This window comes from Dunckerocampus dactyliophorus, chromosome 4, assembly GCF_027744805.1.
Source record: "Dunckerocampus dactyliophorus isolate RoL2022-P2 chromosome 4, RoL_Ddac_1.1, whole genome shotgun sequence".
Lineage (NCBI taxonomy): Eukaryota > Metazoa > Chordata > Actinopteri > Syngnathiformes > Syngnathidae > Dunckerocampus > Dunckerocampus dactyliophorus.
The window spans coordinates 31262025-31275833 of NC_072822.1; positions in this window are offsets into that span (position 1 = coordinate 31262025).

Sequence of the window (13809 nt, forward strand, 5' to 3'; positions counted from 1 at the left end):
AAAGAGACTGAAACAAACGGAAATGACATCATCCGACACGAGCGCTTTGTCAGAGTTGTCAAAAGTGTTCAACGGAAAAGTAATTTTTTAATCTAGTTTCAACTTCTATTTTGATACTACAATTGAACTACAAACCAGTTCACAAATGAGCAAAACAAACCCCAGGCCACCAGCGAAACTTCTCATCTCTGATTTTGACACTTTGACAACATACACTGTCAGTTAGCATACCATAGCTGACATAACGCTGCAGAAAACAAACCACAAATCAAGAAGATCACAAGAGGCAATCTTGGGCCTGCGTCCATAAGTACCGTCCTATTATCTTCCATACCTTCTATCATAAAAACGCCTTCTGCTCAGTAGGGTCTTAGTGCCCCCGCGTGTAAGCGCTGTGCTCTCTCACCAAGGTGTCATTAAACATAGCATTAGCCTAAAACCAGTGCTATTAGCTCCTGTACTGGCCAGTCCGTTTCTCTGTACCCCAGTTTCTCTATCTCCAAAAGCAGGCAAAAATGCAACAGAAGGCGAAACACACGGCTTGTAAAAATAGGAGACAAAAATCACACTTATAGCAAATGAAGGCAAGGCAAAAGGCCTGAAATAGTCCACACCAAAAAAGGAACAAAAATATTTCTGTGTATGCACAAAAAAGGTGGCAGAGGAAAGGTCACCAGGGGACAAAATAAATCAGTAGCTAGAAAAGGCAACATGCACTAGAAATAACTGGCAAAAGGTTTAATGCATGAGGCCTGCGACAAAAGCGAACCCATAACGAAACAAACAAATGGTAGGCTTAAGAAGGCCTAAATAATTGTCAGCAGGTACGTCTCCTGGCTCCGCTTCCTCATCACCAAGCCCTAAAAATATCTGAAAATAGAAGCAAGGTTGGTGTAAACCAAATAAATGCCACAAGGCCCCAAAAATAGTAAGTATAATAAAAGTAAAATAATAAAAGCCCAAATCTAGGACATAACAGTGTCCCTGTCATGATCTGTGTGCGCTCTGTCTGCAGTTTGTTGCAGCGCACTTCTATGTCACCGGGAGTTTCCAATTAGTTACATCAGTGCCTCATTAGAGTGGCTTCTTAGCTGTGTGCAGAGTACTCGAGACCCTTTTTGTAATAAACTTTTGTTACACGGAAAGTCTTGTCTCTGCACTTTGGGATCCACAGCTACGGCCTACGGCCGATCATAACAGGACAATCTGGCCAAGTATGGATTCCGCAGAGTACGGTCCGGTCTGCCCTGACTCGTCAGGGAGAACTACAGGTAGTTGGCAGCCATGAGCAATCCCTCCGAGAGTTATGACGGCCATCGCCGCCTTATCTGCCAACTTAGGCGCTATTGACCAGCGTCTTGAGCGAACCCTCGCTCCTGTACTGCCTGAGGGCATTGCGCCTCCCCTCGACGCCACCACAGCCACTCCGCCGCAAGCGCAAGCACAGTCGAGCATAGCTTACCGTGAACCCAGAATTCCGCACCTTCCACGTTTTACGGGTGAGTCAGTTGCTTGTGAACAGTTCCTACATCAGTCTTCGTTAGGTTTTGACCAATAGCCTAACATGTATTTTTCTGACCAGTCCAACATAGCCTTTATTATGAGCTTGCTTACTGACAAGGCGGCAGCCTGGGCTATAGCGGTGAACAAAGCCAAGCCGGCTGCTCGCACGTCATATCGTTTTTTTTTTACTAAGACAAAGGTTTTTGACCACACTGTTAGAGGGAGAATGGCAGGTAATCGTCTGTTGGACCTTCGGCAAGGCAGATGCTCTGTGGCCGCGTTTTCAGTCGACTTTAGAGTATTAGCGGCCGAGAGTGGTTACGAGGAGGAGGCGCTCCATGGGATATTCCGCAAGGCCCTACATGCCTGGATCAAGGACAAGTTGGCGGTAAGGGACGATACCGCCATTTTGGGTGATCTTATCTTCTGTATAACCGTTTGAGGGAACGGCACCAGGAACGCGAGGAAAAGGAACACGCAGGAGCTTCTAGGTCACCTCGTCGGAGGCCGCCACCGATACCACGTGTCTTGGAAGATGGTATTGTCTGAAAGTCTATTTGTGTAACTTTGATGTCTGTTACAAGTAGAACATTTGTAGCCTTTTCTGTGATGTCCAAGTGTCCATGAACGCAGCAGCAACTTGTTCCTGGAAGGTACGTGACGCACTTGAATGCAACCTTCTTACAAAAGGAACTAGCTGAGCACTGGTTGCAGTTTGATAGTATGAGCTTGCTTCCCATGTGGGGTATGAAGTGTCCATCCTTGGTGTGCGTTGTATGACTCAACAAGGTGAGTTTGATGATTCTTTCTGCATTAGGAGTGTTTGTTGTTGCATGATTGACGCTGTGTAGGAAGCTAAATGAAAGGTAGTTTGTTGGATGTGGTGTGATTGGGGTACACTTCTGAGCCATGTGCTTGCTTGTTGTTTGCTAGCTGGCTCACTGGCTAGCATGTTGGTCATCATCTCTTAGCATGACTTTATATGTGTACTGTGCATGCCTTTATTTGTGTCATGTGAGTGCTATTTGGCTGCTTTATTTGGCATTGTTGTAATTTCATGTGTTCCTATTGTTTAGACCACACACATACAAGCCTTTGGACACACAGCTACTTGGAAAAATCCACTCCTTTGGACAAACCCAATTTAAGTGGACTAACACACATTTCTAAAGAGCACGTCTACCTCAATAATAAAGATGATTAAATGATTCTCTGACCGGAATCTTTCCATGGTATCCCAACTCTAAAAGAACCACTACCCCTTTCCCACATTGGTCCTTCGAGCCGGACAGAGTCCCACTATTGAACACTATGGAGTCATCACATGTTGATTCACAACAGCCCTCTGTCAGACCCAAGAGAGATCGTCGTCTTCCACAGCATTTGGCTCAATATGACGTCACTCTCCTTGCCTCTCAGCTGCCTGGCGCCCAAGCCTTCTCACTTCCTGTAGGACAATACGGTGAACCAAGGCCAACCAGAGAGAGGAGTGCGTCGAGTTACCGGTCATCTGCTTTTTCACGTCGGTCTTCTCGACTTTCACATGGTCGCCAATTGCTTCAAGAGATACCCGATGTTCATGTAGCTGCGGTGGAGGAGCAAATAAAGGGTTTGGAGCTTGCTGACCTGCAGCAGGAAATAGAGGAGGAAAGGAAAGCGGATATGGAGGCTGAAAAATTGGATGCACAATCTAGAGAAGGACAGAGGCTACAAGAGGAAGCTCACCTAGCCAAAGAGAGTATGGTGAGGGAGATGGGACGGCGCAAACGCCTAAAGAAATTGGAGCGAGAAGCGCACATTGCCAAGATTGTTAAGTCCTTCCTGTCAGAATCTGAGGATGATGTAAGGTCAACATTGTCATCTCGGCTCACTTTCAATACGCCACCACTCTCATCGACAACTACTCAAGGGCCCCCTCTTGAACCATCCATCCTCATCCAGCATGCAGCACTGCACCAGCATCCACTCCCAGTTCACGTGCAACCTCCTGTTGTCGCTCCTATGACACAGACATTGGTAACAATTACCAATCCTGTCACGAGTGTCCAGACTAGTGCACCTATTACACTGGCATCCACTGCAGCTCCTGTGTCTGAACCCCCACCTGTAATGGTCTCCTCTGCCAGTCAGTATGCACCAGTCCCATTTAATCAAGTTTCGACAACCACCTATGCCGCTACAGTGCCACAGACTATGGCCATTGCTACCACAACCAGCTTCCCGTCCCAGCACACAAGGGTCTGAGTTATAGGCTCAAGAAGCACTATACCACAACCATCGGTTAGAGCTGCTCCACCACCTTCAACTGTGCAGTATGCTTAACCCCTTTTACCAGCTGCAACTCAAGGGCCATCCTTGTCCTACCCTGGCGTAGAGACACTGATTGCTTCATCCTTTGGCATCCCCAAACCAGTACTTCCACTGTTTGAAACTGGTCGCGAAAGTGAATTCGCTCTCCTTAAAATGGCCTTGGACAACTTGTTGAATAGTCACCCTCACCTCAGCGAGCAGTATAAATATCAAGTTCTGTTAAGTCAGCTCAAACTCCCTCGCGCTCTACAGTTAGCTAAGTCATACATGTATGACATCAGACCTTACACAGCGGCACTAGGGGCTCTGCAAGATAAATATGGCCAACCTAGGCAACTGGTGCAAAGTGAATTGGGTGCAATCCTGAACTTATCAACCATCAAAGCGGGTGATGCAGAAGCGTTCGACACCTTTGCCCTCTCAGTTCAGTCCCTCGTTGGTATGCTGCGGACTTTAGAGGGACCCCTTGGATGTGAGCTCAAATGTGGTTCGCACGTCGACCGCCTTTTAAGTAAGATGCCTCCTGCTCACAGTGACGGATTTGTGGAATATTGTCTTTGACGTGGCATCTTACAACCAGGTACTGACCAAACCTACACTCTACCAGACCTCTCAGCCTGGCTCCAGATGAAGGCTCAAGCTAAGTGCTTAGCTAGCCGAGCTACTCAACTCTACAACTCCTGGTCTACTCCTGCTAAACGGGAACTATGGCCCAAAGAAAAGACAGCGTCAGTTATCCTTTGCTCAGGGGAGACAGCAAAAAGCCAGGTCACCACTCAGCCAAAGCCACCAGCTTTCAAAGCCAGCCCTTATTGTTCATTCTGCAATAATAGAGAGCACAATCTCAACTCCTGTGTGGACTTTAAGAAGTTGACTACCGGTGAGATGAAGAAGTGGATCCAAGAAGGCGACAGATGTTGGAAATGCGGTCGCGGCCACAAAGCTACAGCCTGTACGCTTAAACGGCCTTACAAAATGTGCAAAGAGACTCACCTCACTGTTCTGCATGACCCGATCAAAGAATTATCTCAGCAGATTCTAATGGTGAGCAACCAGAATCCCACAGTCTACATTGAGCAACCTCGAAGCCCCCAAAGAGTCCTGTTAAAGGTGGTAAGAGTGCTTTTACATCATAGAGACCGTGCCTTAGAGACATTTGCAGTGCTTGATGACGGCTCTGAGAGAACGATTATCCTTCCGCAAGCAGTAGAGCAGCTACAACTTATGAAGCACACTGAAATGCTTCACTTGAGAACTGTGCAGCAAGAGGTGAAGGAGCTCCCTGGGTTTTCAGTCGGCCTTCACGTTTCCCCCCTTTCCAAGCCAAGCAAGAAGTACTGGATTGGAAACGCCTTCACAGCTGAAAGCCTGAGCTTATCCGAGCACACATACCAAGTAGTTGCACTCCAAAACCGCTATGAGCACCTGAAGGGACTTCCGTTGCCACGGATCCACCGAGCCCAACCGTTACTCCTCATCGGATCTGATATGCCGTAGCTGCTTCTTACGACACAACCAGTATGAGCAGGCCCATCTGGTGGTCCCATAGCCATCTGTACAAGCCTAGGCTGGTCCCTACAAGGCCCTTCTGTGATGCCTGTCTCTTCCAATCAACCTTCCTGTCTACACATTGCCACTGAATCCCCATATACTGAACTTCTCAAGAATGTGGAACGTCTTTGGCAGATTGATACTCTCCCATATATCAGTGAGAAGACTGCTTCTCGTTCCAAGCAAGACCAACATGCGCTCACCCTTTTACAGATGGACTCTGAACATGTGTCTGTCGACGGAATCCGGCGCTATGCTACTCCTCTGCTACGTCGCCTACCAGCCACTATGCTATATGCACCTCCAGATGCTGTAATGCCAAATTTACGCAGCATTGAACGCAGGTTGGCCAAAGACCCTCAGCGTGCAGCTTCTTACTGCAAAGAAATGAACAAGCTTCTACAAACGGGATATGTTGAAGAGATTTCGCCCGAGGATGCAGCAGAGACCACTGAGTCATGGTACGTACTTCATCACATGGTGCACCACAATGGAAAGGACAGAGTAGTCTTCAACTGTTCTTTCACTTACAATGGCCAGTCTCTGAATGATCAACTCCTGCCTGGACCAACGTTGGGCCCTACCATGATTGGGGTCCTGCTGCGGTTCAGACATCATGCTATAGCCATAAGTGGAGATATAAAGGCGATGTTCCACCAAATTCGCTTACTGCCCCGTGACAAACCACTCCTTCGATTTCTGTGGCGGAGCATGGAGACGACCTCTAGTCCACAGATCTTTGAGTGGCAAGTCTTACCCTTTGGTACAACCTGCAGCCCCTGTTGTGCAGTGTACGCCCTACAGCAGCATGTCAGGGAGCATGAGCCACCAGACTCCCTGCTCATGTAAGTGATTGAGCACTCGTTCTATGCGGATAATTGCCTCCATAGTCTGGAGAAGACTGAAGATGCCAAGACTTTGATAGATAACCTGCGTGCACTTTTGAGCAAGGGAGGCTTTGATATCCGGCAGTGGGCAAGTAATCTGCCAGAAGTTGTTGCTCACCTCCCTGCTGAAGCACAGTCAGCTAGTAGTGAGCTGTGGTTAACCCAAGCCAGCGATAACATCAACGAACCCACTCTTGGATTATGCTGGGATTGCTTGAATGATACACTCAGTTTCAAGCATTATGCTACTCCCTCTTCAGTTGCCACCCTCCGAAATGTCTACAGTGTTCTGGCCAAGCTCTACGATCCCTTAGGATTCATCCTGGCATTTACCACTAGAAGTAAGGTGCTTATCCAAGACATGTGGAAGGCCAACATTGGCTGGGATGACCAGATCCAGTCCGTGGAACTACTTGACAAATGGCGTAGCTGGGTAGGGGAGATTCCTGCTCTACAACACATTAAATTGCCACGTTCCTATGCAGACTCTACCGCTGACACTGCCACTTCAACCAGACACATTCACATCTTCTGCGATGCCTCAGAGCGTGCCTATGGGTCAGTAGTGTACATGCAGATGGTAGATGACAATCAGCACCTCCATGTGTCCTTTGTGTTTGCCAAATCCCGGGTGGCACCCCAAAAGCAGCTATCTATACCGCGCCTTGAACTCAGCGCCGCACTTACAGGTGCAAAGCTTGCCAAATTGATTGGGATTGAGCTTGATATACCTCCCGAGCACATCACACTCTGGTCAGACTCCACGACCGTGCTACACTGGATTAAATCAGAATCCTGCCGTTTTAAAGTGTTTGTGGGGACCCGCATCACAGAAATCCAGAACTTGACAGACCCTGCTCAGTGGTGCTATGTCGATTCTTTGAACAATCCAGCAGACGATATCACACGGGGACTCACCCTGCAGGAGATAATCCAAGGACATCGCTGGAACAAAGGCCCACATTTTCTTTGTCTGCCCGAGGCAGAGTGGCCAACTATACCTTCATTGGAACTGGAACCAGATGCCACAGAGCTGAGGAAATCTGCCTTTGTTGGAACCGTTTCCACTACTTCACTCATGCAGCTTCCTGACCCCAGGAAGTACTCCACTTGGAAGCAGCTTCTTCAGGAGACAGCTAGCTCCCTTCACGGGGCGGCTGACGCCAGTATCACATCCTCACATTCAGCTGTTGACTTCCTGCAGGCGGAGAAGCTTATGCTGCAACGGTCCAAGAAGAGTGTTTTCCTGTGGAGTTAAGAGCTCTAAGAGCCGGACATTCTCTGCCCTCAAATAGCCGCCTTGCATCACTTTCGCCAGAATATGAAGAAGTCACAGGGCTGCTCAGAGTTGGCGGAAGGTTGCGACATGCAGAAGGCATAGATCTGGATACGATTCACCCTGTTATCTTGGACCCAAGGCATCACGTGACAAAGCGTGTAATTAAGAAGACTGATGAAACATTGCTACACCCTGGGCCGGAAAGAGTTCTCGCTGATATCAGGCGCAGATTTTGGATTATACGAGGCAGAGAGGCAGTGCGGAAGCATCAGAATACATGTCTGGAGTGCCGACGATGGAAAGGCAAACCTGACTTTCCCAAGATGGCTGATTACCCACCTGCCCGACTACGAATACACAAACCACCTTTCTATTCAACCGGCGTGGATTGCTTTGGCCCCTTCCAAGTGAAAATTGGGCGCCGCAGGGAGAAAAGATGGGGAATTATCTACAAATGTATGACAACTCGTTCAGTGCACTTGGAATTACTGGAGAGCCTTGATACAGACGCCTTTCTGTTGTCCCTACGAAGATTCATTTTGCGACAAGGCAAACCCTTTGAACTTCTCATGGACAATGGGACTAACTTTGTTGGAGGGGAACGTGAATTACGTGAAGCATTCACTTCAATGACAACTCACTTGAAAGAGCAACTAGCGGCGCACCAGATTTCATTTCGATTCAATCCTCCAAGCGCGCCGCACTTTGGGGGCACATGGGAGAGGGAAGCGTTAAAACGGCCCTCAGAGTCGTTCTAAAAGACCAGACTGAACCCGTCTTATTGACGATGCTGGTGGAGGTCAAAGGCATAATGAATGCTAAACGCCTAGGTTACCTGTCTTCAGACGCCTCAGATCCAGACCCAGTCACGCCTAACCTCCTCCTCATGGGTTGTCACGATTCATCTCTACCTCAAGCCATCTATGACCCGAGTGATTTAGGAAGAAGACGCTGGAGGCACAGCCAAACCCTTGCAGATCGCTTTTGGTCATCTTTCATCCGGCATTACCTACCAGGGCTGCAGGAGCGTAGCAAGTGGAGGAACGAGGGCAAGACACTCTTGGTTGGTCAAGTCATCCTGATAATGGATCCTCAACTCCCCCGATCATCGTGGCTTGTGGAAGGATTATTCAAACCCATCCCGGAGCCGATGGACGCATCCGCACGACCAGTGTTCAAGTGGGAAATCGCACCTATTGTTGTCCAGTGGCTCGCTTCATTCTGCTCCCGCCTCTTGAAGAAACGGCTGATGACGACACCATTGCTTTCAGCTACCTTACGGACAGTTGGGGGCGGCTGTGTCTGAAAGTCTATTTGTGTAACTTTGATGTCTGTTACAAGTAGAACATTTGTAGCCTTTTCTGTGATGTCCAAGTGTCCATGAACGCAGCAGCAACTTGTTCCTGGAAGGTACGTGATGCACTTGAATGCAACCTTCTAACAACAGGAACTAGCTGAGCACTGGTAGCAGTTTGATAGTATGAGCTTGCTTCCCATGTGGGGTATGAAGTGTCCATCCTTGGTGTGCGTTGTATGACTCAACAAGGTGAGTTTGATGATTCTTTCTGCATTAGGAGTGTTTGTTGTTGCATGATTGATGCTGTGTAGGAAGCTAAATGAAAGCTAGTTTGTTGGATGTGGTGTGATTGGGGTACACTTCTGAGCCATGTGCTTGCTTGTTGTTTGCTAGCTGGCTCACTGGCTAGCATGTTGGTCATCATCTCTTAGCATGACTTGATATGTGTACTGTGCATGCCTTTATTTGTGTCATGTGAGTGCTATTTGGCTGCTTTATTTGGCATTGTTGTAATTTCATGTGTTCCTATTGTTTAGACCACACACATACAAGCCTTTGGACACACAGCTTCTTGGAAAAATCCACTCCTTTGGACAAACCCAATTTCAATGGACTAACACACATTTCTAAAGAGCACATCTACCTCAATAATAAAGATGATTAAATGATTCTCTGACCAGAATCTTTCCATGGTGTCCCAACTCTAAAAGAACCACTACCCCTTTCCCACAGGTATCATGGAGGCTCATCTCAACGAGCTTGCTGCCGATACCACAGAGGAACCCATGCAACTGGGAGGTCGACGGCTTTCATCTACGGGGAAGTCCCGAAGACGACTACCCCTCTGCCTATACTGCGGGGAGCCAAATAATCTAATCAAGTGTCCTTTTCATCCGACTCGTCAGCCTGGATCACCTTCGGACGTGAGTAAGTAAACCTCACCGTTATCGACACCCGTATCTACATGCAGAGTGGAAAAAACCTACCCACACTACCTGTGAGTATGCTGATGTGTAACCCGAACTGACTTCTTACCACACCAGTGAATCAGAGACTGCAGATTGCAGGGGTTATCACTGGGGGTCGGGGGGGTTGTAGGGTCCAGGTCTCCGCTCTAATTGACTCTGGGGCTGATGACTGTTTCATGGACTCTAGCTTCGTTGAGAAGCATAATATCACAAAGGTTGAGTTGCAGGACCACAAGGAGGTACATTCCCTTGATGGACGTCTCTTGGCGGTGGCTTCTCATCAAACCAAATCGTTATCCCTTCAACTCTCGGGTAATCACCATGAGTCCATCCGCTTCTATATTGTTCCCTCACAATCGGCGCCGTGGTACTCGGGTTAACCTGTCTTAGTCTACGTAATCCGACGGTCAATTGGACTAAGAACCGCATCACCAATTGGGGTAGCCACTGATTGTAACTGTTTGCATTCCGCAGTTCCCCAGGTTTCGGTTAAACAGGCTCCCTCCCATCGACCGTACGGGTGTCTCCAAAGTTTATCACGACCTTTGTATGGTTTTCAGCAAAGACAAGACTCAGAGCCTGCGGCCCCACCGTCCCTACGACTGTGCGATTAAGTTTCTTCCGGGGCTCCCTTGCTCAAAGCCAGTTTATACAACGTTTTCGGTCCCAAACAACAAGCCTTCAAGGAGTATATTTCGACATCTTTGGAATCTGATCTCATCCGTCCTTCATCCCCTCCACTGGGAGCAGGATTTTTCTTTGCTGAGAAAAAGGACAAATCTTTAAATCTGTGCATTGATTACCGTGATTACCGAGATCACCATTAAGAACCGTTATCCGTTACCCATCATGGATTCCGCTTTCTCCTCACTTTACGCTGCGAAAATATTTTCTAAATTAGATTTGCGGAGCGCATATCATCTGGTAGGGATCAAGGAAGGGGACCAGTGGAAGAGCATTTAATACTCCATTAGGTCTTTTTGAGTAACTGGTTATGCTGTTTGGTCTCACCAATGCTCCTGCTGTGTTTCAGTGTTTCATAAACGACGTACTTAGGGATATGATTAACATCCAGCACATAGAATTCATGGAAAACACAGCAGAGTTGGACGTGGGACAAGAAACGGGAGGGGCGGAGACGCCTGGCACCGGAGTCTACAACCAGGAAAGATAGCATTATTTTCCAGATACTGAAAGTGATTATGTTGACATGCAAATGCTAAATCGGAGGGATATAGTCTCAGACAGTGATGAAATTGAATCAGTGGATTTCAACACCTCTGTGCTAATTGTCGAGCAAGTGTTCAGAAGATACATGTATGATATAGCATGTTTAAATCGGCACATGATTGAGAATTTATATAATCAACTCATACAGAACTGTGAGGAACAGAGCGTGCCGCGGGTTGGATCCCAAGATGCGGGAGGCGACGTGTGATTTGGAAAGGTGTTTAATTCCAAATCAGCAGGGGTAAAAGTACAACACAAGCAGAAGCACAACAAAGATGCAAAAAGACAACTAAGGAAGTAGCCACAAAAAGAGATCCAGATACTACACGGGAAAAAGGGTAGAAACAGAAAGAGCGACCAAAAGGGTAGGGCGAGAGAACAAAAAACACTGCTGAATACTCAAAGCAGGAAAGTACAGGAAATCGCTAATGCTGCCGGAGTGGCTGGGCAGGTAATAAAGAATACAGGTAGGCAGAAAGACTAGCAGACAGAGGGTAACTGCTGAGCAACAGGAGCCTGAGTCGGGAAGCGAAGGGCAACGATCTGGCAACAGCGGAAGGTGTGCTTGCTTCTTAAGTAAGGATGTGATGGTGTAGAGCGTGTACTGCAATAGAAACACAGGAGAGGGCAGTATCGCAGCACACGAGACACCACAAGAACATTAGAAGCAGATGTCCCGTCAATTCACATCCAGTTAACCCTTGGGTGTCACTCGTGAACAAAGAACTCTGTAACAAAGAGTCCATCGCAGGTTGCAATTTGAAGATACATTTTTTGGTCGGCTAATAAAATGAAGAAAAATGGCTGAACCAGATGACAACAATTCGCCTGAAATTAGAGAACATTTTCTCCAGTTGATCTCTGAGATGAACGGTGAAAGATCCAGGGATAGTCACACTTCTCCCCAAAATAGTCCACTTCACCCTCAACAAGATTCTACAGAAAGTGAAGTTTTTCTTCCTACACATGATGAGCTAATTTCCTTAATCCAAATGTATAGATATCCTTCGCCCGCATCATCACATCACAATACTGACACAGGACCTTGGAGTCCATCAGACAGTCAATGTTGTGATGCACTCGAGTATGTCGAGCCATGGAGTCCATCAGACAGTCAATGTTGTGATGCGCTTAACATGCTGGAAAGAGCTCATCAGCTGGGGGGTGGAGGTGAACAGACAGAGAGCGTCAGCAACCAGAGTAATGAGGGTCAATCTACATCTATGGGGATAAACAACACAAATAGTACGGCTGTTAATGTTCCATCAGCTAGCACTAGTGATGACATGAGTGTCACAATCCGTGAAAGATTTTTAATAATGTTGAGATTCGCTCTTTCCTTCACTTTCCGCCACCATCTGCAATTCCCAATTTTCGTGAATTTTATTTGAATGACACAAATGGATTTCGCGACAGGATTTCAAGCATGATTGATAGAGCTGATGTCCAACCAAATGATGTTATCCAAGTTAATCTGCATGCTGATCGTTTGCAAGACGATGTCTCAATGAGTGTGCGTTATGGCAAGGGGACAGTCTCACAATTACAGGAACTTTTAGACAGATTAGTCCAGAGTAATATGACTGTTTTCAGTGATGGGTCGCTACAGCTAATTGTCAATTTTGTCAAGGCTCCACGAGGGGGTGGAAAGAGACGGATTGAATCATGTCTTGCGAGCGAAATTGTAAAAAAAAAAGCACCACATTTATTTGTACTTCCCAATCCTGATCAAACATGTTTTGCTGTAAATCTAGCATTACTGACAAATCCTAAATTGACGATTATGGAAGCCATAAGTGCAGGCTGTGACATCCACACCAGAGCAGGTCTGACTGCTGATACAATGGTCACATTCGATGATGTTGTCAAATTTGAAGAGCTGTTAGCGTGTAAAATTGTTCTTTTACCAAACGTCTGACAGAGAAAAAAACAACAACCTGCTAACATTTCAAACAGGAACACCCGAACGAGACAAATTACACTATTTCCTGTTACACAATAATCATTTTTACGGGATAAGTAATATTAAGGGGTTTCTAGGTGTCAAGTGTTTCTGTAAACATTGTCACACAGGTTATCATTGTCAATATAGGCATTTAATTAAAAAAAAGCTGCAGCATCTGTTGTACAGATTGTAAACAGTTTCCAATTCAAGAAACCTACTCTGCTGATTGCAACCAAATCTGTTCAAATAGACAATGCTACGAATGTCATCGCGAGAAAAAATGGCATCAGAACATCAAAAAGATGGCTAGCAAATGTCAGGCCAATAAAAAATGTCCAAGATGTAAATTGGTGTACTATATATCTATCAGAGATCCTAAAGAGCATACTTGTGCTGTCAAGCTGTGCACAATTTGTAAACAACCTAAAACAACAATGTCATCTTGGAACAATGTGTTAGCGCAAACATCAGCTAATCACTTTGTGTTTGAAAGTGGCGAAGATAAACATGTTTGTTACATGCGTACAAAACCAATCAAATTTGAAAAAGAAATAAATGAAAAAAAAGATTGTATTTTTGGATTTTGAAACCAGTCAATCCAGTGGAACTCATCTTCTGGTACTAGTAGTGCCTCAGTCGGTTGATGGTGAGAGCCATGTCTGGAAGGGATATTTATGCACTTTAAAATTTCTTCTCCATTTCCGGCAGAAAAAACATAAACAGACATCATATCATCATATCATCTTGAATGTTTATGTGACTCAAGGTTTGTCACCATCTGTGATAGCCCAAGGGAGTAAAATAATCCTGATCCTGGAGAATGACTTTCAACTTAAATT